The sequence below is a fragment of the Eubalaena glacialis genome, chromosome X, assembly GCF_028564815.1.
Source record: "Eubalaena glacialis isolate mEubGla1 chromosome X, mEubGla1.1.hap2.+ XY, whole genome shotgun sequence".
Taxonomy (NCBI): domain Eukaryota; kingdom Metazoa; phylum Chordata; class Mammalia; order Artiodactyla; family Balaenidae; genus Eubalaena; species Eubalaena glacialis.
In genome coordinates, this window is record NC_083736.1 from 46,226,940 (window position 1) to 46,246,123 (window position 19,184).

Genomic DNA, 19,184 nt, shown 5'->3' on the forward strand with positions numbered 1-19,184 from the left:
TAACCCAGAGACAGATTCCAAAACAAAACCAAGCAAAATGACAGCATCATTTGAAAAATAAGCACAATGAGGTATGCAATACTAATAAATCTTAAACATAGTATATAAAAATACATTAAATAAACAATGTAGCTGAAAATAACACCTATGTCTAAGTAGCGAAAATGTGAGTGCCGACCTAAAACACAGGGATAAGCAATAGAAAACGTCCTAAAAATGTTTAGGAAACCGTCTGGATGTAGTGGTCCTACGTACCAGATGCAACTGCTAAAAACAATCCTGTTCACAATAGCGCCATAACCGTACAGTACATATGAACAATCGGCAAATGATTTGTGAGAACTGGGTGATGTAAAAGACGACTTGAAAAAGTAGAGCCACTACTTGCTGATTTGACTGGACAATTATCATTATCGTTGTACCCAGACAAATGTGTGCTCAGGTTTTTTGTTTTTACTGTCATTATGAGCAAGTCCATTGGAAAACACTGGCAGGGCAGGGGTAGAAACTTGGCGCGACATCATGGGTTCACCAGTCCAGAAACAGACCTCTTTCACACACTGTCTTTGACAAGCACTGAGGTGGTTCCCTCGTGTTTCAGGTGTGTTGCGGGCCCAGTGCCTGCCCCTCTTCGGGAAGAGAGGCAGGGGCTCACTTGGTGGACCCACTCTGGACGGCTTTGTGCTCCTTCATGACCCCCTCCCCCACTATCGCCACTGTTGAGCTCCTCGACGACCACGCTGCGCACGGTGCTCGCGTCCAGGCAGTGCGTGCCCGCGTCCAGGAAGTGTGAGGCGACGCCGTAAACTCTGGGGTGAGAGACTAACGCGTGGAAACTCCGCACCCCGCACCTGCTGCAGAAGCTGTGCAGAGCTGGGTGGGTGCGGGATCGGTACGTCATGATGCTCCTGGCGCCCAGGAAGAGCATGAAGCGCGAGACTGGGACGAGGAAGTGTGGGTGCTGCTTCTTCCTGCACAGCCTGCAGCTGCAAACCAGAACTCACAGGTTTGCAGGGGCCCAGGCTCAAATTTAACCGTGCGGCAGTGGTTCACCCCCAGTGTAGTTCACCAGGCCTGGGGACTCGAAGGTGTCCAACAAACTTGGCCGTATGCATGCAGCTGAGGCCTCACAGCTTCCCCAATGTCTCCAGCGCTCTGGCTGCACGCCCAGGTGTATCTCGTTGAGGGGGACACGGAGGGCGCCGGCAGCTTCGGGGCTTGCGGCACACCTTTGGAGCCCGCCTCCCGGGCCCGCCGCCACCAGCGCTTCTGCTGAATCCTTACCACATCCCACCTGGCCGCCGCTGGCCTCCTCCCCGCCGCGTGGCTCCCCACCCGGATTTGGATAGGTAGGCACCGCGTGTCCCTGACCGGATGGCTGCGCAGGCGGCGGCAGGGTCCCCGGTTTCCTTTCGGACCCGCGGCTGAACGTTCGCGCTGCTCCTCACTCTGCCCAAAGTGCCTGCAGCCTTCAAGTGTGTGCCCACCGCCCCTGGTTTCCCAGTAAGTTACTGAGCAGCCTCATTGCATCAGCCTGATTGACCACTTGTGCTGTGAAGAGACCCTTCCCTTGACCCTATGAAACAGCCTTTACTGGCCTGAAATTCTGGCTGAGCCTATCAGCTGCTCCTCCTAACTACTGTTTTCTATTGTCGATGTAAATCAGCAGCCTAACCTTAAAATATTGAAACACTGAAAATACTGCAGACCTTTTAGCTAGCATGCAGCAGCAGGCAGAACAGTTCAAAATAAGCATTGTTCACCTAGTAGAGTCAAACTGAGGCATACAAAAAGACTTTCAGGGATGAGAGTGTGTAGTGTGTGAGTAGTTGTGCTAAAGTTGGGAGTAGTAAAGGTGATGACCCACAATACTGTGTTACAACACACCAGTGGATCCATAGAGAAACTGGATGTTAACCTCAATATAGGACAAAAAGTCACTTATTTAAATTCGTTCTCTAAGAACAGGAAGTAAAAGAAGAAACAATACATTAATTTGTCCATCTGTACCAAGAACAAATTAACAGCTCTGGGAAGCATAGATAGGAAGCTGAACCGTTCTCTGGAGGTTGATGTGATCATTGGGCATGGCCAGAGGAGAGACCCCACAAAATGAACATAGATCCTATACCCTGAGGTGTAACAGTGAAACAGTGAGGAGTCTTCAAAAAATTGCTTCCTGAATTAAGTAGTGACATCTACACATATTGGCTGCAAGCAGAGATGCACAAATCCACCCGCAATCTAAATTCAGTCATTCTTAACATTTTGTCATATACACATATCTATATGCATGCATATATGTATGTAGTTTTTCAAAAACATTTTAAAGTAAGATACACATATCAGTGCCATTTCGTCTCTCAGTACTTCAGCACTCCTGGCCTAGGAATAAAGACATAATTTATAGCCACAATATCATTATTACACCTATAAGTCAATGATAATTTCCTAATTTCATCTAACTTCCAGTGTAATAGGGAAGAACTTTTGTAGTCTATTACAAGTTAATCACTAAAGGGATGTTGCCTATAAAGCTTAAATTATACATAATGGCCCATCTCTGGGAACCCTGCCTCCCAGGTAATGAGTGTTAAGCTAAAATACTTTTGTTTAGCTCATAGGCAATGTTCTGACCAGGCCCACCTGTGAATGGCTGTACAAAGGAACAAATTAACACATCCCCTCTGGAGTCTGGCTGGAACCAGGGCTTTACCCCCTCCCCTTTTAGTATAAAAGAAGCCTGAATTTTAACTCAGGGAAGGTGTTTCTTTGGGACACTAGTCCACCATCTTCTTGGTCTGCTGGCTTTCCGAATAAAGCTGCTATTCTTTGCCCCACCCAACAACTCATCTCTCAATTTACTGGCCTGTCGTGCGGTGAGCAGCACAAGCTTGGACTCAGTAACACCAGTATATATTTTAAATTTCCAAATTGTTTCCTAAATGTGTTTTTAAAATTTCCCCCCTCAACACAGGATCTATTAAAAACCACACATTAAATTTGGTTATGAAAAAAAAAATTTGGTTATGTCTTTTTAGTCTGTTTAATCTAGAACAATCTCACCACCCTTTTTTCTCTCCATGATACTGATTTTTTTTTTAACAGACCAGGTCAGTTACCTGCTGATTTTACCTGATTGCTTCCTTGTGATGTCATTTAGATTGTTCTTCTACCCAATATATTTCCTATACAGCTAAAACTCAGGGCTAAAGGTTTGATTAGATTCAAGTTACACATTTTGGCAAGTATGTTGTTTTGGAAGATGTTGTTGCATACATCATACTGCATCACATCAGAGGTTCATAATGTCAAGTTATCCCAGTAGTAATGACACTAAATGTTACTCTTCATTAAAATGATGATTGCCAGCTTTCTCCATTGTGAAGGTACAGTTTTTCCTTTGCAATAAACAAGTAATCTGAGAGGTGTTATTTTGACACTGTGTAACTGTCTTGTTCCTTTCCAACCTTTTGCCTAATGGTTTAAGAATCCATTGATAACCTTTGATTGAACCAATTGTTTTATTGTTAAATTACAAAATAGTGATTTTCTGATTCTAAATTTCCTTCTACTTTTATTAGCTTTCATTCATCCGTAAAGATGAGCTTTCTCTCATCAACTGCAGATGGACTATTTCTCCTTTAAAGGCAGGGTATGTACTTTATTCTTTACTCTGCAAACTGATAATTATAGGTAAAAAGTAGGAGTAATATTCTAATTCGAAAAGATACATGCACCCCAATGTCATAGCAGCACTATTAACAGTAGCCAAGACATGGAAGCAACCTAAATGTCCATCGACAGATGAATGGGTAAACAAGATGTGGTGTATATATATACACAATAGAATTTTATTCGGCCATAAAAAAGAATGAAATAATGCCATTTGCAGCAACATGGATGGACCTAGAGATTATCATACTGAGTGAAGTAAGCTAGACAGAGAAAGACAAATATATGATATCACTTATATATAGAACCTAAAAAATAATACAAATAAACTTATTTACAAAACAGAAACAGACTCACAGACACAGAAAACAATCTTATGGTTACCAAAAGGGAAGGGGGAGGAGGGATAAATTAAGAGTTCGGGATTAACAGATACACACCACTATACATAAAATAAACAACAAGGATTTAGTGTATAGCACAGGGAACTATATTCAATATCTTGTAATAATCTATAATGGAAAATAACCAGAAAATATGTATAAATGAATCACTTTGTTGTACGCTGAAGCTAACACAATATTGTAAATCAACTATTCTTCAATAAAATAAAAATTTAAAAAGAGTAGCAGTAATAGTTATTTCCAATTACTGAAAATTATTCCCTGTCTCTGTCTCTTTCTCTGTTTTCCTCTGGGTATTATTTTGGACTCATGGATTTTTATTTATTCAGTAATTTACAGTCAATTTTTTAAAGTTTAAATTGTCCCAACTTTGGCCCACGGGAACCCTTTCAAACCAGCTCCTTCCTGTATCCTTTTGCATTTACTCATTAATCTTTGGGCACTTCTTTGTTTTCCAAATCAACTAGATGCCCCAGGCTCTCCTTGGACTTTTACTATCCTGGCCCTGGAATTACACATTTCTACAAAGAGCTCTGGTTTCTTTTAGTGGAGCATTGTATTCAGAACAATGCCTGGGTACATCATGACACACTTTTTATTACTGAACTTTTTATTGTGGTAATTGTAGATATGCATACAGTTGTAATATATAACATGGAAAGATTCCTTGTACCCCTTACCCAATTTTCCCCAATGATAGCATTTTGCAAAACTATAATATAACAACTAGGATATTTTTATTGATAAAATCCATCAGATTTCCCCAGTTTTATGTATACTCTTTTGTGTGTGTGTGTGTGTATTTATTGATAGTCCTATAGTATAAGCCTGACAGTTGGCTTTTCTTTTTGTAATGCAAGTACCTGACTTAAGCTTTGATTGTCTAGGCATCCACTTCAAAGGTGGCTATCTCAATAAACACAATTGCCACCTATGTGACTACATAAAGAACCTGGCTGAACCCCACAGTCACCCCAAACTCCTTTTAGAGATCTTGGATGATTTTTATAACTGACCGTTTGGGCCGCTTGTCTTTTTTTCTTCCCGACCTTTAAATTCCCACTCTTACGTTTTAAATTCACCAATATAAAGTGCGGACAAATAATGTTTCTTGCCATTTCAGTAAACAACAAATGTTGCCCACGACCAAGCCATCAGCCACTGCAGCCAACCCCCCCCCCCCCGCACCTCCGCAATGGTGCACACTGAGGGGAATTCAGGATGGAGAAAACCAGGATACTGACCCTAGATAGTTAAGATGCATATATATCTAAGGAAAAATTTCAGTGACCCCAGTTTCTTGCATCTTCCCCTACATAGAAAAACACTAAAATCAACTTGAGATGTCTGTTTTTGTGATTAGCAGTAATCTTCTGATGTTCGACTATATTTTTTTTCAGCAAAAACTCCTATATATCCCGGCTCCTCCTTTACCTCTTCAGAACACTTCCTCAGAGTTGAGAGGCTGTCTCCCAGGCAATAGTCCTCAGTAAGTTCCCTGAGTAAAACATAACTCATGACTTTTAGGTTGTGTGTTTTTCTTCCGTCGACAAGAGGGAGCCCATAAAACACAAGGCCCCCCACTCTAGACCTCTAAAAGCAGAACCCCAGATCTTGCCCTCTCTCTCTACCTGTGACCTTGCTGTGTGGCCCCAGGTGTGCTATGTCATTTCTAGGACCTGTAAGTAATAAACCTTTTTTTCAAAGTTTCTTGATGGTTATTGCTGCATGTGTCTTGTGATTATAATAAGAACCACAAGGGCCAGTCCAGCCACAACATTGATTATTGATAGGTTGAGACCAGCACAAAACAAGTTCTATGCAATTATATCACATATATAGGTAATTATCCCATCATCACAATTATTAACCACTGGTATGATAAATCTGTTTAATATTTCTAAATTTTGTCATTTCCAAAATTTGATATAAATGAAATCAAACAATATGTAGCTATTTGAGATTGGCTTTTATTCACTCAGCATAATACTCTGGGTAACGTCCAAGTTGTTGGGAGTATCAATAGTTCATTCTTTTTATTGCTGAGCAGTATTCCATGGTGTCTGTTTTATACAGTTTGTTTAAAAATTTACCTGTTGAAAGACATCTGGGATGTTTCCATTTTTTAGTTATCACAAATAAATCTATGGACACTATGTACAGGTTTCTGTATGAACATAAGTTTTCTTTAAGATAAAGAGTTCATTTGCTGGGGTGTATGGTAGTTGTATATTTAGTTTTATAAGAAACTGCCAAACTACTTTCCAGAGTGGCTGTACAATTTTACAATTTTACCAGTAATGCATGTGATCCGATGATGTCTCCATATTCTCCCCAGTGTTTAGTGTTGTCATTAATTTTTATTTTAGCCATTCTGATAGGTGTGTAGTGATATCTCATTGTGGTTTTCACTTGCATCTTCCTCATGGTTAATGATATTGGACATCTTTTCATGTGCTTATATGCCATCTGTGTATCCTCATGTCTTTGTCCATTTTCTAATTGGGTTTGGTTGGGATATTTTTGTTGTGCATTTTTACTGTTGAGTTTTAAGAGTTATTTATATATTCTGGATAGTTTTTTGTTGGATATGTGGTTTACAAATATTTTCTTCTAGTCTGTTCTGATTTTTTCATCCTGTTTACAATGTGCTTTGCAGAGCAAAAGTTTTGGATTTTCATGACATCCAATTTATCAATTTCTCTTTTATTGATCATGATTTGCTGTCAGGCCTCAGAACTCTTTGACCCTAAACCCCAAAGATTTTCTTAAGTTTTGTCCTCAAAGTTTTAAAGTTTTATATTTAAGTCTGTGATTTGCTTTAATTTTTATATAAAGTGTTAGGTTTAGGTTAAGGTTTCTTTTTTTTTTTTTGTCTATGGATGTCCAATGACTTCAGCACCATTTCTTTTTCTAAAACTATTTTATTTTATTTTATGAACTGAATGAATAAGCATTTTCAGAACTCTAATGAAAAACTGATGAGCTCATAAAAGTACTAACAAAAGATCAAGATGAAAAAAAAAAATTAATTACATGGGACTGAGTGAACTGATGAGGATGAGTATAATTTTTGTGACTTTCTGGTTGAATTTAAAAAAAGAAAAAATCCCACAAGAACTCAGAGGCAAAGAATATACAAATCAATTTTCACTGCAAAGTAAAGGAGCTGTTACAGTGGAGGATTACTGGACTGAATGTCAATATTATGACATAGTATGAGTGTGTTTCACGTTTGGTAATTGCAATCATTGTTGCTTTTGTTGTGGTCATCCATGTACAATGCTTGGTGTCAGTCTATTTATCTCTTGTAAAAATAAAATACAGTGTGTGTGGAAAAAAAAAAAAAAAGACAGAAGAAATATTCTAAGTCAGAGAGGAAATCTTAGCACTAGTAGGTACTACCCTGGGTAAAGTATTTTTACTCTTCTGGGATCCCTTTCTTAAAATATTTAAATAAAGAAATCAAAACTCAAAAAAAAATATTTTTTTATTTTTTAGCACCATTTCTTGAAAAGGTTATGGAAAAACTATCCTTCCTCTATTGAATTGTTCTTGCACCACTGTCAAAAACCAGATGAACATATTTGTGTGGGTCTCTTTCTGGGTTCTCTATCCTGTTCTATTGATCTATGTGTCTATACTCACACTAATACCACACAGTATTAAGTATTGTAGCTATATAGTGTGGCTTCATATCAGATAGACTAATTCCTTGCACTTTATTCTTCTTTTTCAAGATGATTTATGCTATTCTAAGGCCTGTGCCTTTCCATACAATTTTTTTTTTTTTTTTTTTTGCCACACCGCGCAGCATGCAGGATCTTAGTTCCTCAACCAGGGGTCAAACCTGCGCCCCCTGCAGTAGGAGCACGGAGTCTTAACCGCTGGACCACCAGGCAACTCTTCCATACAAATTTTTTTCTTCTCCAAAAAAAAGCCTGAGAATTAGATGATTTATTTTCTTATTTTTATTTTTTTAGAACCTGGAGGGAGATGGCTTTTATTTTTTTTATACATCTTTATTGGAGTATAATTGCTTCACAATGCTGTGTTAGCTTCTGCTGTATAACAAAGTGAATCAGCCATATGCATACATATATCCCCATATCCCCTCCCTCTTGAACCTCCCTCCCACCCTCCCTGTCCCACCCCTCTAAGTCATTGCAAAGCATGGAGCTGATAAATAAGCTTCTCTATGTCTACAAAAACCTTGCTGGAATTTTGATATTGAATTGCATTAAACCTAAAGATCAGTTTGGGGAGAATTGATATCTTTACTATGTTGAGTCTTCCAATTTCTGAACATGGTATGCCTCTCCATTTATTTAGTTATTCTTTGATTATTTTCATCAGTGTATTTTAATGTTCAGCAGAAAAATACTGTACATGTTTTGTTAAATACATACCTAAGTATCTTAGTCTGTTTGGGCTGCCATGACAAATTACCATTGACTGGGTGGCTTAAACAACAGAAATTTATTTTCTCACAGTTCTGAATGCTGGAAGTCCAAGATCAGGATGTCAGCATGGTCAGGTTCTGGTTAGAGTTCTCTTCAAGTGCTTACATTGCATTTCCTCAGTGCATGCATGTGAAGGGGAAGGGGGAGATCTCTTCCTTTTCTTTTAAGGCCACGAATCTTACTGGATTAGGACTCTGACTTTTTGAACTCATTTAACCTTAATTACTTCCTAAAAGCCTTATCACCAAATACAGTCACATTGGGGCTTAGGGCTTCAACATATGAATTTGGGTGGGGACACAATTCAGGCCATAGAACTAAGTAATTCATTTTCTTTGGCGTAATTGTAAACGGTATTGTATTTTTAATTTGGTTTCCACAGGTTCATTGTCAGTATAAAGAAATGGGATAGATTTTAATGCATTGATCTTTTATACTGTGACATGGCTGACCTCACTTATAACTAAATAGTAGGCCTTTTTGGTAGATTCCTTGGAATTTTACACATAGACCATCATGTCGTCTGTAAATAGAGACAGTTTTATTTTTCCTTCTAATTTTTATAATTTTTTCTTTATCTTGCCTTATTGCACTACCTAGAATTCCAGTATTATGTTGAATAAAAGTGGCGAGGGCATAAATCTTTGCCTCCTTTTCAATCTTAGAGGGAAAGCATTCAGTCTTTCTTCATTAACTATTTTGTTGGAAGTAGTTTTTTTGTAGATGCTCTTTACCAAGTTCAGGTACTCATCCCCTCTATTCTTAACTTGCTTAGAGGTTTGGTTTTTCCCTCAGTTTTTTAAAAAAATTGAAATTTATTTGACATATGACTGTACATTGCAAGTGTACAACATGATGATTTGATACATTTATATAGTATAATATGACTGCCATTGTAGCAATAGTTAACACTTCTATATCATCACCTAATATCATTTCTTTTTTGTGGTGGGAATAAATAAGATCTAGTCTCTTAGCAAGTTAGATGATTATAACACAATATTGTTGTCTATATTCACTACACTGTGGATTAAATCTCCAAAACTTATTTATCTACTAGTTGCAAGTTTGTACCCTTAAACAACATCTCTCTCATTCTCCCCACTACCCAACCCCTGATAACCAACATTTTACCCTATGTTTTTATGAGTTTGGCCTTTTTAGATTTCACATGTAAGTGACAGCATACAGCATTTGTCATTGTCTGATTTATCTCACTTAGCATAATGTCCTCAAAGTCCATCCATGTTGTCACAAGTGGCAGAATTTTCTTCTTTCTCATCGCTGAATAATATTCCATTATGTATATAGCAGACACACATCTCACATCTTCTTTATCCATTCATCCATTGATGGATACCTAGGTTGTTTCCATATCTTGGCTATTGTGAATAATGCTACAACAAAGATGGGAGTACATATATCTCTTTGATATCCTGTTTTCATTTCCTTTGGGTATACAGCCAGAAATGCAATTGCTGGATCATATGGTAGTTCTATTTTTTAATTTTTTTGAGGATCCTCCAGTAGACAGAACTTAGAGCAGTGCATCTCGTTGTTCATTTGGCTTGAAGGAGAGATGGTCAGATATGTGATTATATCCCAATTCATGGGCTATGGCCAGAGGTTTGGCTGGATGGTCAGGGATTTAGAAAGAACATAGAAAATTGTTGACAAGGAAATTTGGGGAAGAGGTATGTGAATAGACCTCTCTGAATGGGCAAAAAATACAAAATTATTTGTGTCCCTTGTCAGTGTCCTCTTAAGGGTGACCTCAGCAAAGGATGATTTTAATAATCCACTGACACATTCTCTAAATACCAGTCAGCCTACTTCACCAGCCACACCACAATCCCTGTCATTGTTTATTGGGCTCATGAACAAAGTGACCATGGTGTGAGGGATGGACGTTATGCATGGTCCCAGCCACATGCACTTCCACTCACCAAGGTTGACCAGGCTGCAGCCACTGCTGAGTGCTCAATCTGCCAGAAGCAGAGACCAATGGTCCCCAACATGGCACCATTCCCTAGGGTGACCAGTCAGCTACCTGGTGGCAAGTTGATTAAATGGGAACCCTTCTATCATGGGAGGAGCAGTGTTTTGTTCTTACCAGAAGAGGCGCTTACTCTGGATATGGATTTACATTCCCTGCATGCTGTGCTTCTCCCAAAACTATCACATGTGGGCTTACAGAATTACTTATCCACTGTCATGGTATTCTACATAACAATGCTTGTGCTTCTGATTAAGTTACTAACTTTATAGCAAATGAAGTGCAGCAATGGGCCCATGCTCATGGAATTCACTGGTCTTACCATGTTTCACACCATGCTGTTCTATTTTGATAGAACAGTGGAATGACTCAGTTACAACTCCAGCTAAGTGGCAATACGTTGCAGAGCTAAGGCAAGTTTCTCAAGAAGGCTGTATATGCTCTGAATAAGAGTCCAATATGTGGTGCTGTTTATCCCATAGCCAGGATTCATGGGTTCAGGAATAAGGGGGTGGAAATGGGAGTGGCAACACACACTGTTACCCCTAGTGACCCACTAGTAAAATTTTTGCTCCCTGTTCCTGTGACCTTATGCTCAGCTGGCCTAAAGGCCTTAGTTCCAAAGGGAAGAATGCTTCCACCAGGAGACACAACAATGATTCCTCTGACCTGTAAGTTAAGACTGCTGCCACCACTTTGATCTTTTTGTGCCTCTGAATCAATGTAAAGAAGGGAGTTACTGTGCTGGCTGATCCTGACTACCAAGGGGACATTGGACCACTACTCTATAACGGAGGTAAGAAAGAACATGTCTATTTTACATTTGGTAGTGTATATATGTCCATGCCACTCTCTCACTTCATCCCAGCTTACCCTTCCCCTTCCCCGTGTCCTCAAGTCCATTCTCTATATCTGCAACTTTAGTTAGTGGGAAGCAGCCGCATAGCACAGGGAGATCAGCTTGGTGCTTTGTGACCACCTAGAGGGGTGGGATAGGGAGGGTGGGAGGGAGACGCAAGAGGGAGGAGATATGGGGATATATGTTTATGTATAGCTGATTCACTTTGTTATACAGCAGAAACTAACACACCATTGTAAAGCAATTATACTCCAATAAAGATGTTAAAAAAATAGCAAAAAAAAGAAAAAGAAAAAAAAGAAAGAGCATGTCTGCAACACAGGAGATCCTTTAGTATTTCCACACCCTGTGATTAAGGACAATGAAGAATTACAAAAACCCAATTCAGACAGGATTGCTAATTGCCTAGACCCTTCAGGAACAAAAGTTTGGGTCACCCCACCATGTAAATAACCATGACCAGCTGAGGTGTCTGCTGAAGGCATAGGGAATATGGAATGGGTAGTAGAAGAAGGAAGTTGCAAATACCAACTACAACCATGTGACCAGTTACAGAAATGGGGACTGTAATTGTCATGAGTATTTTCTCCTTATTTTGTTATGAATATTTTTTTGTGTATATATACATAATATAAGCATGTATCTTTTTTCTTTCCTTTCTTACCTCCTTATCATATGACACAAGATGTATTAACTTCATATGATAATATTTAAATGTTTTTAATTTTACATCATGGTATTTTTTTTTTTTTTGAGCAGAAACCAGTCTAATTTTATTTGGAAGACCAAGATCGTCATGGCCATAGTTCAGTGGAATGCTACCTAAACTCCATGGGTTTTGAGCAAAAAATCAGGACAGTTACACACTAAGTTTGAATTTGCCTACAGGGGAGAGCTTTTATATAAATGTATTCCAAACCGTCCTTCCCTCTACATGGGAGATCTGCTGGCTCTAGGAAATCTGGCTGGAATACCAAAAGCTGCTATAAAATGTATATTTTGTTGCCCCTTCTGATTATGTCTGGTTACTGCCATATGGTCTTTATGAATTCACAGTTATTCTTAGAAAATATCCTTAGGGGTGTGGTAAAAATGCACAGGACAGAGAAATATAGGCAAATGAGAGTTTGGTTTTCAACCACAGATTCAACAATCTGGCCCTAAACAAGACTTCTGGCCTTACAACTAAATGCCTAGGAGTGGAGACAAGAAAACAACAGAAAAATGTAGCCAGATCTGTCATTATTACTCCTGGTAGCAAGCGTAAGATGCCTATATTAGTTTCCTAGGGCTGCTATAACAAAGTGTCACAAACTGGATGACTTGGAACAATAGAATTCCATTGTCCCACCATTCTGGAGGCTAGAAGTCTAAAATGAAGGTGTTAGGAGGACCATGCTCCCTCTAAAACCTATAGGGGAGGCTTCGATTCTTCTTAGCTTTTGGTGATTTGCCAGAGGTCTTTGGCATCCCTTGGCTTGTAGATACATCACTAAAATTCTCTGTCTTCACATGGCCTTCTCTCTGGGTGTCTTCTCATTGTCTTCCCTCTGTGTCTGTCTATGTGTCCAAATTTCTCCATATGATGATATCAGTCATATTGGATTAAGGCCCATCCTGACCTTATTTTAACTTGATTACATTTGCAAAGACCTTATTTCCAAATAAGGTCACATTCTGAGATACTGGGGGTTAGGACTTTGACAGATCTTTTTTTGGGGGTGGGGCATAATTCAACCCATAACCTCCTAATGCAGTCGTATTATTCTTTTTTTTTCCCCATGGTTGAATAATATTTTATTTATTTATTTATTTATTTATTTATTTATTTATTTATTTATTTATTTTTTGTGTGTGTGTGAATCTTTTTTTTTTAAACATCTTTATTGGAGTATAATTGCTTTATAAGACAACCCTCAGAATGGGAGAAAATATTTGCAAATGAAGCAACTGACAAAGGATTAATCTCCAAAATTTACAAGCAGCTCATGCAGCTCAATATCAATAAAACAAACAACCCAATCCAAAAATGGGCAGAAGACCTAAATAGACATTTCTCCAAAGAAGATATACAGATTGCCAACAAACACATGAAAGAATGCTCAACATCATTAATCATTAGAGAAATGCAAATCAAAACTACAATGAGATATCATCTCACACCGGTCAGAATGGCCATCATCAAAAAATCTAGAAACAATAAATGCTGGAGAGGGTGTGGAGAAAAGGGAACACTCTTGCACTGTTGGTGGGAATGTAAATTGATACAGCCACTATGGAGAGCAGTATGGAGGTTCCTTAAAAAACTACAAATAGAACTACCATACGACCCAGCAGTCCCACTACTGGGCATATACCCTGAGAAAACCATAATTCAAAGAGTCATGTACCACAATGTTCATTGCAGCTCTATTTACAATAGCCAGGACATGGAAGCAGCCTAAGTGTCCATCAACAGATGAATGGATAAAGAAGATGTGGCACATATATACAATGGAATATTACTCAGCCATAAAAAGAAATGAAATTGAGTTATTTGTAGTTAGGTGGATGGACCTAGAATCTGTCATACAGAGTGAAGTAAGTCAGAAAGAGAAAAACAAATACCGTATGCTAACACATATATATGGAATCTAAGGGGAAAAAAAAGGTCATGAAGAACCTAGGGGCAAGACGGGAATAAAGACACAGACCTACTAGAGAATGGACTTGAGGACACGGGGAGGGGGAGGGGTAAGCTGGTACAAAGTGAGAGAGTGGCATGGACATATATACACTACCAAACGTAAAATAGATAGCTAGTGGGAAGCAGCCGCATAGCACAGGGAGATCAGCTCGGTGGTTTGTGACCACCTAGAGGGGTGGGATAGGGAGGGTGGGAGGGAGGGAGATGTAAGAGGGAAGAGATATGGGAACATATGTATATGTTTAACTGATTCCCTTTGTTATAAAGCAGAAACTAATACATCATGGTATTTAAGTATGGGTGATCAAGGAGAAGAGTAACCATCACCCAAGAAGTTTGTATCTTTTTCTGAGGAAAAGGTTAGTGCATTTTCAGTTGTAGGCAGGATAGCTGTATCATGTTAGGTAGAAGGATGACCTTGTTATTGTCTTTATTTGGAGATTAAGTATGGTTTAAGGAGATGCATACAGGTGCCAAGTTGACATGGGGTGAACTTGTAATGCTTAATTTTATGTGTCAACCTGGAGGGTGTTTTTGGATGAGATTAACATTTAAATCAATGAACTCTGAGTAAGCAAATTGTCGTCCATAATGTGGGTAAGACTCACCTAATCAGTTGAAAGCCTGAATAAAACAAAAAAACTGGCCTCCCAGAGCAAGAGGGAATTCTGCAGCAGATTGTCTTTGGACCTCTTAAGCACCATTGGCTTTCCTAGGTCTCCACCTGCTGGCCTTCAGACAGGAACTGCACCATCAGCTCTCCTGTGTTTCCAGCCTGCCAGCCAACATTGCATTTTTTGAATTTGTCAGCCTCCATAATCGTGTGAGGCAATTATTTATAATAAGGCCACACACACACACACACACACACACACACACACACACACACACACACCCCCTATTGGTTCTGTTTCTCTGGAGAACCCTGACTAATAGAAATACTTTTTCAGCCCCACATTCTTTCTCATCTCCTTCTGGGACATCAGTGATATGAATATTAGATTTTTTGTTAGACTTCAACAATTCCTTTATACTCTGCTCATTTCATTTTTTCAGGAATATACTTTCTGTTCGTTAGATTCAGTAAAATTTATTGATCTCTCCACAAGCTCACTGATTCTATTTTCTGTCATCTCTACACTACTATTGAGCCCATCCAGTGAATTTTTTGTTCTGTTATTATGTTTTTTGGTTCTATAATTTCTATTTGACTCTTATATACTTGTACTTCTTTTCTTAGGTTTTTTTCCTTTTTTCAAGCAAATTTTTGATTACTTTTTAAAAATTAACTTTTTATTGAGGTATAATTGACGTGCAACTTTCTGTTAGTTTCAGGTGTACAACAAAATGATATGATATTTGTATATATTGAGAAATGATCACCACAATAATTCTAGTTAACATCCATCACCTCATATAGTTACATAATTTTTTTTCTTGTATTGAGAACTTTTAAGATTTACTCTCCAGAGTGAAGTAAGTCAGAAAGAGAAAAACAAATACCGTATGCTAACACATATATATGGAATCTAAGAAAAAAAAAAAAAAGGTCATGAAGAACCTAGGGGCAAGACGGGAATAAAGACACAGACCTACTAGAGAATGGACTTGAGGATACGGGGAGGGGGAAGGGTAAGCTGGGACAAAGCAAGAGAGTGGCATGGACATATATACACTACCAAACGTAAAATAGATAGCTAGTGGGAAGCAGCCGCATAGCACAGGGAGATCAGCTCGGTGCTTTGTGACACCTAGACGGGTGGGATAGGGAGGGTGGGAGGGAGAGAGATGCAAGAGATATGGGGACATATGTATATGTATAACTGATTCACTTTGTTATAAAGCAGAAACTAACACACCATTGTAAAGCAATTATAGTACAATAAAGATCTTTAAAAAAAAGATTTACTCTTAGCAACTTTCAAATATACAGAACATTATTATTAACTAATTTTATAACTGGAAATGTGTACCTTTTGATTTCCTTTACTCAATTCACTCACCTCCCCACTCTCTCCTCCCCCCCACCTCTGGTGACCACCAATCTGTTTTCCTGTTCTCTACACTTATGAGCTTATTGTTTTGTTTTGTTTTTTTAGATTCCACATATAAGTGATATCATATGACATTTGTCTTTCTCTGTCTGACTTACTTCACTTAATATGATAATCTCTAGGTCCATCCATGTTGCTGCAAATGGAATTATTTCATTCTTTTTTAGGGCTGAGTAGTATTCCATTGTATATGTGTACCACATCTTCTTTATCCATTCATCTGTTAATGTACATTTAGGTTGTTTTAACATTTTGGCTATTTTAAACAATGCTGCAATGAACATGGGAGTGCAGGTATCTTTTCAAGTTCGTGGGGTTTTTTTTCTTTTTTGACTAAATACTCAGAAGTGAAATTGCTGGATCATACGGTAGCTCTATTTTTAACTTCTAAAGTATCTCCATAGTGTTTTCCACAGTAGCAGCACAAATTTACATTCCTACCAACAGTGCACTAATGTTCTCTTTTCACCACATCCTCACCAACACTTGTTATTTCTTGTCTTTTTGATAATAGCCATTCTACCAGGTGTGAGATGGTATTTCATTGTGGTTTTGATTTGCATTTCCCTTATGATTAGTGATGTTGAGCATGTTTTCATGTACCTGTTGGCCATCTGTATGTCTTCTTTGGAAAATTGTCTATCCAGATCTTCTGCCTGCTTTTTAATAAGATTGCTTGTTTCTTTGCTATTGAGTTGTGTGAGTTCTTTATATATTTTAGATATTAACCTCTTATTAGATATATGATTTGCAAATATTTTCTCCCATTCTGTAGGTTACCTGTAATTACTTTTTGAAGCAGTTTTATAGTGACTGCTTTAAAATCTTTATGAGATAGTTCCAACATCTAATTCATCTCAGTATTTGGTGTCATTTGATTGTCTTTTCTTATTCAAGTTTTTATCTTCCTGATTCTTGGTATAATAAGTGATTTTCAATTGTTTTCTGAACATTTTAAACATTAGGTTAAGAGACTCTTCGCCCTTTTTATATCTTCTATTTTATCAGGCAACCACGCTGTTAGTTTTAGTGTATAGGTTCTGGCCTACTATTGTGGACTGTAATTCCAATGACAATTTAGTTTCCTGAGATTTTTCAATGCCATTTGATCTGCTTTATTCTTCTGACTCTGCTTGAGCTTCCATTGTTACCACATGCAGGGAAAGAAGGTGCTTCCTCATCTCCCAGTGTAGTTAAAGTGAGTTGTGGGGAAGTCCAGACCCATAGGACAGAAAACATTTCTCCTGACCTGTTTTCCAGCCACTCACTGCCAGGAGCTTCCCACTCTATCTCTGATAGTGCAGCCAGGGATGGGCTGCCTTTTGCCATTGTGTGGAAGGCCAGAGCCATGGGTCTGGGTGGTGGGTCAGGAGACCCTGGCCCTGTTCATTTTCTGCCACTGAGTATAGACCCAGGAGGCACCAGGCCTAGGATGCGTTCAGCCGTTGGATGGGAGGCCAGGACCCCTGGACCTAGGCGGCTGGCTGCCAGTGAGTATAAGATCAGGAAACATTGCCTTGGGCTGCCTTCTGCATTTCAGTAGAGGACTGGGAGACACTAAGGCAACTGGCATTACCAGTGCAGGTGTAAGGGCTCATCTGTTGCCTCCTGATGTGGAGCAGGGAGTGTGTCAGCTTTCCCTAGTTCTGCTGTTACTGCTTAGAGTAGATCAGATTCTGCTGCTGCTGCTGCTGGCTAGTGTGAAGCATGGGAGATAGACTGTCCTCTCTCTCCCAACTCAGCTGGTGAAGCTACCACAGACAGATAAGCCAGCTGCTGCCACTAGGTATGGATCTCCCTGCTAAGCTTTCCCTTTCCCAGATCTTTGTTCAGAGAGAAAAAGCTTTTTTTCCGTTTCCTTTTTTTTTTTTTTTTTGTGGAGATTTTTTTGGTCTGTACCTGTTGGCAGTTTGGGGGCTGCAGACCCAGTCTGGGTTATGGGAATGATATAAAGAAAACCCAGGGAACTCTCTGTGCTGTCGTTCTTCAAGTTCTGAGTTCACTATTCAGTCCATCTTCTTCTATCTTTTAGAGTTTCTTGAATTATTTTCAGGATCTTTAGTTGTATTTAGAGAGGAGGATCAGAGAAAAGTGAGCCCATGCCATTGTCCCAGAAACAGACTATAATGACTAATTTTGACATACTATGATCTAAATATCATTGTTTTCTACTCTCTTGGCTCCAGCCAAGAAAGGTTTTGCTTTTTAGACAAAATAAAACTCTCAGTCCCAAAGGGAAATTATTCCTGGAATGCAAGTGGAAATCAGTGGTAAGTCATACAACAAGTATCTAAAAACATTTTGGTTTAATTCTCCAGGGTCTGCTCTACTCCAGCAATAAAGGAAAACCAAGATTCAACTAGTTCTCTAAGTATTATACTGGAGCTAGTTCATTTTTATTATAAAAACACTTGCAGCTCCAGGACACAGTAAGGCAGGAAACATGGAATGTAATAAAAATGGCTGTATTCCAGTTGCCATGAGAACATCTAGCACCCAGATCATTGTTTCTGAATGCTATTTCCTAATGAAAGGAATCACAGCTCCTTGGACAAATCATTGATTCCTGCGAAGGCATATGGAAAGTCTAAGATTAGTGTAGGACAGAAAATAAAGGAGTGCTCAAAAAAATTATGTGAGGTTGTCAAAAGAACACAGGAGGCAGCTTGAATGGGGCTCACACTGCCTAAGTCTGCACAATATGAGGATTAGAATAGATAATGATTTAGAACATTCCCTAGGATAAATCATATGTTGCACCACAAAGCAAGCCTTAACAAACTTAAGATTGAAATCATGTCTACTATCCAAAATGGTACGAAACTAGAAACAGGAAGAAAACTGACAAATCCACATATACGTGGCAACTAAACAATACGCTGCTGAACAGCCAATGTGTCAAAGAAGAAATCAAAAGAGAAATTAGGAAGTATCTTGAGACAAATGAAAATGAAAATACAACATACCAAAACATAATGGATGCAGCAAAAGCAGTTCTAAGAGGGACATTTATAACAATAATGCCTACATAAGAAAAAATATAGAGA

General features: G+C 38.8%; 1 pseudogene; it reads right to left on the reverse strand.

Moving 5' to 3' along the window:
- Positions 1-597: 597 nt before the first annotated feature.
- LOC133081780 (centromere protein V-like protein 3) overlaps positions 598-19,184 on the reverse strand; it is a 75,949-nt pseudogene continuing 57,362 nt past the window's right edge.